The sequence below is a fragment of the Helianthus annuus genome, chromosome 8, assembly GCF_002127325.2.
Source record: "Helianthus annuus cultivar XRQ/B chromosome 8, HanXRQr2.0-SUNRISE, whole genome shotgun sequence".
In the NCBI taxonomy this organism is placed as follows: domain Eukaryota; kingdom Viridiplantae; phylum Streptophyta; class Magnoliopsida; order Asterales; family Asteraceae; genus Helianthus; species Helianthus annuus.
In genome coordinates this window covers 40,910,016-40,916,942 of record NC_035440.2, presented here as the reverse complement: position 1 = coordinate 40,916,942, position 6,927 = coordinate 40,910,016, and the positions used below count along the sequence as shown (strand labels likewise).

The window sequence follows — 6,927 nt, the reverse complement described above, 5'->3', positions numbered from 1 at the left end:
TAGCTCGTAACTTACGGTAGCCTTAAAGTCTTTACGCCACACACCCACTGCTTTACAGTGGAGGAATCGACATTCAGGGGCTACCGTAAATTACGGTAGCCACCGTAATTTACGGTAGACCCTGTAACAAAATGTAATTTATTCAGTTTCGCTTCCCGGACTCGTTTAGACATGTTTTAAACTCCGTATGACTAAAGCATTTCATGTTTATGAAATGTAGGTACATTTTGGATGCCGGTAGACGATCAAGCTCAACGAAGAACCGAACACAATAAAGATTTCATGCTTCCGCATATTGCCTCGTCGTAAATTTAAACGTCGAATCCGATCACGTTATGTTGAATAACTTATGATTTGTAAAAGTTTTAATAAACCCGTATTTTTATAGTATGTCTAGTCTTAACTATACATCTAATTGCTGGTATTTATATGTGAAACCGTTAAATAGTAACTAGGGTGTTACAGATTCGCTTCAAAATCACGAGAAAAATGAGATATTGTATGAAATTAAACTGGGTTTCTTCAAAAAAGTTGAAGAACACGTTGATTGGGTGTTTGAATCATTGATTGGTGACGAAAATCACACTATAATGTAGTGATTATTGAGATAAAAGTGAAGAAAAGGTTGAAGATGGTGGGTTTTGAAGTTACAGAGAGAAGAAATGAGAAGATTGGATAAAATTGACTAAAATACATTTCCTCTTTATTTTAAATTTGCCACATGTCATAATCCTATTGCTTCTTATCCTTCGTAGCCAAAATAAACTTCATATTTGATCCCCTCTCTATATATATTTTAAATATATTTTAAGTAGCACCTAGTTCTTTGTTTGGAGAACTGCATTCCATTACCTTATTAGACCCGGTTCTAAAGCTGTATAGTATATATCGTCTAATCAATGTTACTGGAATACAGATAGGATATTTTCGAGTGTATATTAGTTATTTTAACTAGGTTATATCAACAGCATGTATTAGTATTTATAGTTGACGGAGTTAAAATAGTTAATGTACTTTTATATTTATTCTTCTGTAAATTTTGTGATGATATGTTACTTTCCTTTTTTCAAAATAATTATTTCAATTGATAAAACAAGTCCATTTTATATCTCTTTGACATTATAGATCTTAAATAAAGTTTTAGCAACTGTTGTTTGAATAAGTTACCCTAGGCTATTGCCCGCGTGAAACGCGGTTTTAACAAATGAAGGTAAATTTATTGTTGAAAATTAAAATCATGTCAAAAACAAATACATTGGAAGAAACAAATAACAAATCATTAAATTTCAATAAGAATTTCCTTGTAGATTACATTGGTTGTTTTATTTGTATCATTTCTATCTTAATCTAGTATAAGTAACTTTGTAATATGTAAGCATAGTTAGATCATCACAACACCATTCTAATAAAAATAAAATACTTCACACAAATACAAGATATCATAGAATATGAACCAAGATATCATAGAATACAAATCAAATAGAAAATAAATCCTCAAGAAAAAAAATGAGAGAAGGACATAAACAATTTAATCATCAGTAAACATATGAAAATGAAAATGTTGGTTCAAAACACATTTAGATCAAACCGGAACAATTATGATAAAACCACCTATGGCACCATTGGCAACCAACTCCAAAATACCAGATTAGAGCCAACAATACCAGCAAAGAGAGCATGACACCACCATCTACAATCCCAACATGAAAAGAGAAATAGGAACTTGGTGAACCGTAAACAAATTGAAAAAAGGAAAAAGAAATATAAGATTGCTAACCTATCAAAAGAAATTCTTTTGATTTTATAACAATTTCACCATGGCTTTGATCTTAAGAAGCACATCATTTACTCGCATCGGTCAAATACATTGTGTGAGAGTTCGAAAGTCGGCTAGACATTTTTTTCTTCCATGCACCTTAAAACAAAGAAATGTAAAAATAGGTTTGAGTTAGCCATGTAACTTCTTATACAGGTCAACTCTAGTCACATTTTGGTGCTCTAATGTTCGGTCTTCCAGCTTTATGTTTATATTCTTATATACCCAAAGCAACATTCTCATACGGGTTAACTATAGTCACAATTAAGGATGAGCATTTGGCACCGGGTATCGGTACCAAACTGGTACCGTACCGGGTATATTCGGTACTGGTACTGGTACTGGTACAGGTTCCCATTTTCTCGTTTTGCGGTACCGGTACGGTACCGGTACCAATTTTCCTCGTATTTCGTAATGAAATCTGTTTCGCAAGGAAAGAAATAAACCAACCCACATCAAAAATGTTTGCAAAATCATTGCAAAGTTAATAATAGAAATCAGATAAATAAGTGAACACCACGCTACTAACTCACGACATCTTTCAGTAATAAATCTCAACTCACCTATCGTCTTTCCAAAACGAATGATGATCCAACTCAGGAACAACCAACGTAGCATTCAATATGCGTGCAACAACTACAACATCAGTTATCTGTACAGAAAAGATTGCAAAAAGACAAATGATTAGCAAAAATATAAAATTATCATCTGTAAATTGATTTATATCTCATGACCTAATTAGAACTGTATAGATCCACAAATACCACTGGATCAAACACCTCGTAATAATCATCATCACGATGATCGTTGATTCACTTACATACAACTGTTAGATCAATGATTAGCCATAAACGATTTTCCATTAGATGTTGGAAGAGTCTTCTTGGAAAACAGGAGATAAATCGGAAAGCAATTACCGGTTAATTTCGTGTTCGAGATTTAGGGCTTCCAAGTGTTACCATCTTGAAAAGAGAACTGTGTATTCTTTCACGGTACTGTATTACATTCGCATCAAAACAAATAGCTACTTAACTTAAAGTCAGCGTCTATCAAATTCTAGCAATTAGGGTTTTATATCAGGAAGGTGAAAACTTAAAGAATGAAATCTAAAAGCAAGGGTGAGGTTATGGAATAAACTGGTTGATCTAACCATATAGAAACCCTAACAATTCCTAATCATGAAAATAACCCCTAAATAAAAAAAAATCATTAAACTAAACAACCTAGTAATAGAAAACACATCAAATTCAAAAAAGAAACAGAGAGTGTTTACCCGATCAGAGGTGTCATTAAGGGAAGAAGAAAGTTCTTTGTCTATTTTAAAAGTTTGTCCTGCTCAATAGCTACTTCTCTGGCACTCCAAGCAGACCAGTAAGATGCGAACAGAATGGTACCAATAGCCATAAGCCATAAAAACACCTTAGCAACATCAACCAATGGGCGTTTTGGAGAGTGTATCTGCACAGAAACGGTGGAAAAACATAGGCATTTCCAATTAATTTAAGGTTTGTTCTTCTCAATTAATAATTCAATAAAGAGTTCAATAAACCATGCCATTTATTTTTTCCTGGAGACTCTGTTTCAAACTTTCACCAGCATCTTGTGGAAGCATGACTACAGGGATGCCAATATTAACGGTTGGTTCATCTGCTTCACACACCATCTTGAAGAGTTCTATAAAAAAAATAAAGATTATTATATTTGTATAACCATCATAATAACCTAAAGTGGCAAAGTAGAGAAATGGGAGCTCATGTCGGGTAACAGGTCAAAACAGGTTTGAATCAAAGCAGTTAAAACTTGTGTTCTATGCTAAAACAGGCCACTTGACACGTTTCTTTATAAGCTGGTACTTATATTGGATCTATGTAACCCGTTTCAGATACATAACATATGGGAAGGTTAAGGTACAATAGCCCCTTAACGTGCAAAACATACACGACTTAATTAGACATGTTGGTTTGTAAATTACGCATAGGTTAAACACAAAATCACGCATGAACAAAATACAAAAAACATACTGGCGAAACCCCTAATTATGCACGTGGTCACACAATTCACGCATGAATAAAACCTAATTATGCATGTTATATGCATAACTATGCACGTTATTTGGTGGTCGCATACGCAATGCACGTTAAGGGACTTTTGAATTTTAAACTCTCACAAAACATGAGTTCATAATGTACCTGTGCGATTGTTAATAATAAGGATTGTTGATGCACCAGCCGCTTCAACAACATTTGCCTTGGTTGTAAACTACAGTTCCCTCGATACACAAGGACATGTGTCGAATGCTGGTCATCAATAACAACCTTACAGTTAACACGGTAGCTGTGGTGCCAACGTTGTTCTGCAAATTGATTTGTTGAACGATGGTCAACACCAACAGCCTTACAGTTAACTCAAACACTTTAAAAGTAGACTTATTTTTATTTTTTTTTAACCGGTTACCTTAAACACTTTCTCAATCTACTTTTAAATCTACGCTTTTCTTCACTGAAATCAAAACCTTCGAAATATTTCAAAGAAGAGTACCTTTTCACATGTCTTGATAGTGCTAACCTACAAAACATCTACATTCGGGATCAGATATAACAAAATCATTAACATAATTCTTATTAATCAAATGTGTCTAATTTAGCAAATGTATTTGAAATAATCACCAAGAGTATGAAACTAAAAATAATCCTAAATGTAATTCAAGTTGAGGGAGTGTGATTCGAATTAAGTGGTATTAAAAAAGGGAAGATCGATATGGTAAACATAAAATTGTTAAATCATAATTAACAAACCATACTACTAGGATTAACAATAACATGGGGTATGGGGCATCCCCCTCTACACCCGTTAGTCACACACTTAATTAAATAATTAACAAACTATACTACTGGGATTAATGATGCGTGTCGGTGTGTATATAATTTTAGATATATATTTAAGCCCTTTTTACACTTTTAGCCAAGTTTTAAATTTATAAAACACGATATTCACTAACACTAAACACACATATGGGCAAGTGCACCCATCGTGGACGTAGTATAGTGTTGGTAAGATACCGAGGTCGTCCAAGGACACAAGAGCTTTTAATACCGGTTTATCCTCAACGTCTAACCAAATCAAAAAGTTAGAAAAATGATTTAAACTAATAAAAATAAAAACTAACTAAATGCTGAAAAATAAAATAAAATAAAAACAGATAGACAAGATGAATCACTTGGATCCGACACGTGTATTAGTATAACCTTTGATTATTTTCGCACTTTTGCACTTGTTTAAGAGATTATCTTAGTTATTGTAGTAGGCCCCTCTTTTGAAGGCGACGTTACCCTCAACCCAGTAGTTTGAGTCAGCAAGGATACAATCCTAAAGGGTCGGATTATTGAAAGATAATGAATTAAGTTATTAATGCAAATTATGGTAGGCCCCGCTTTTGGCGGTGACGTTACCCTCGGCTAAGTAGTCTGAGTCAGCAGGGATACAGTCCTAAATAGCCGGGTTATAGTATTAATAGTAGTTAACTTATGAGGGGGTCAAAGAGTTTGGATCCCCGCCATCCAATACCTATGGGCATTGAAGGAGATCCTACTAAATTTGACCCAGGTCCCAAGCAGGACCTCTAAACGCTGAACAAGGGCAAGACCCTTACCAAACCGTTCCCTTAACCCCCGACCAGGTAGCCAACATACCTCCATATAGACCGTGGAGATATGAATGGTGAAAATCTTTTATTTTATATAGACAGTAAAATAATGCCAAGACACCACGGACAAACGATAAGGAAAGATCACCTTCAACATAAGTAACTAGTTATTAAAGTCATTAATACAAAACCAAATAAAAAGTGCAAAAGATTAAAAATAAAAAGTATTATACTAAACACTTGTCTTCACCAAGTGATGTAAGAGACTTAGGCAAACATGGCCTTGATTGTCAAGAACTCTTACGATCAATCTTGGATCCCGAGACGACTCACACACTCTACGATGGACAATGGATGATGGTGGTGGATGATGGTGATATGGTGGTGGTGGGTGGTGGATGAGGTGTGAGAGAGGTGGTGTGCCAAGGGATGAGGAAGAATGAAACCAAGCTCCTCTATTTATAGGCTGGACAGAACGCTGGACACGGCCCCGTGTCCGCTGGACACGGCCCCGTGCCCGTCTGACACTCTCTCTCCTCATTAATTGTAATTGCGAATTACAATTAATGTGCCTGCTGTACTTTCAACACGCCCCCGTGCCCGCTGGGCACGGCCCCGTGGTGAGCAATGGAAGCTTCTACTGGTTTGTCTTTTCTGCTGCTTCCTGGGCACGCCCCCGTGTTCGCTGGACACGGGGCGTGTTCAGACTCTGTTTTCTTCTCTTTGCTTTGGGAGGTGCCGTTGAGGGTCCGGGCAGTCCACTTTTGTTCCTTTTCTTGTATTTATGGTAGAATTAGTGGTCTTTTTGCTTCTTTTGTGATTTTGAGCTCATTTCATCCTGAAAATACAAAAGGAAGACAAAAACACTCTTTTCCCAACATTAGTACTTAAAAAGGGTTAGTTTTATGCCTTAATTGATGTGTTTTATATGTTGCATTTTACACACATCAAATACCCCCACACTTGAACTTTTGCTTGTCCTCAAGCAAAACTCTTTTAATGTGGCTTACACTCCCAAATGGAATAGGTAGAAGAGAAGTTTTTTGCTTGTCCTAGAGTGTCGGGAATCCAAGGTTTTTATAGGTTTTATTTTTATTTTATTTACAATCCTATTCGTTATGATTTATTTTGAACTTTTCATAAGATAAACTACTTATTTTGGTATAACATGCCTTATTAAAATTCTATTTATATACAAGTTCACATACCTCACGGGAGATCACTCAACACTCGGCCGAAGGTGTATTTTTAAGTGAATCACTCGAGAGCGGCACGGACTTACATTTTCCATAGGCTTGCCAAGCGATCAATCCTCCTCCTTTTTAACTTTTTACCTTTGTAAATATCAAGAGGACTTTTGGGGTGAAGGCTTGGGTTTAAAGGTGGGTGGTTGGTTAGTGGTTAGTAAAAAGGGCGAAAATCGTAACAAGTGTCGGTTTTCATAAAATACCTTATTTTTAGTGACATT

General features: G+C 35.6%; 1 long non-coding RNA gene across 1 annotated transcript; it reads right to left on the bottom strand.

Moving 5' to 3' along the window:
* Window positions 1–1,430: 1,430 nt before the first annotated feature.
* Window positions 1,431–4,687, bottom strand: LOC110871050. Its single transcript, XR_002553447.2, has 4 exons — window positions 3,090–4,687; window positions 2,380–2,468; window positions 1,778–1,915; window positions 1,431–1,690 (listed from the first exon to the last, which is right to left on the bottom strand). It is a non-coding gene; the product is annotated as an uncharacterized LOC110871050 (long non-coding RNA).
* Between the last annotated feature and the right edge of the window lie 2,240 nt (window positions 4,688–6,927).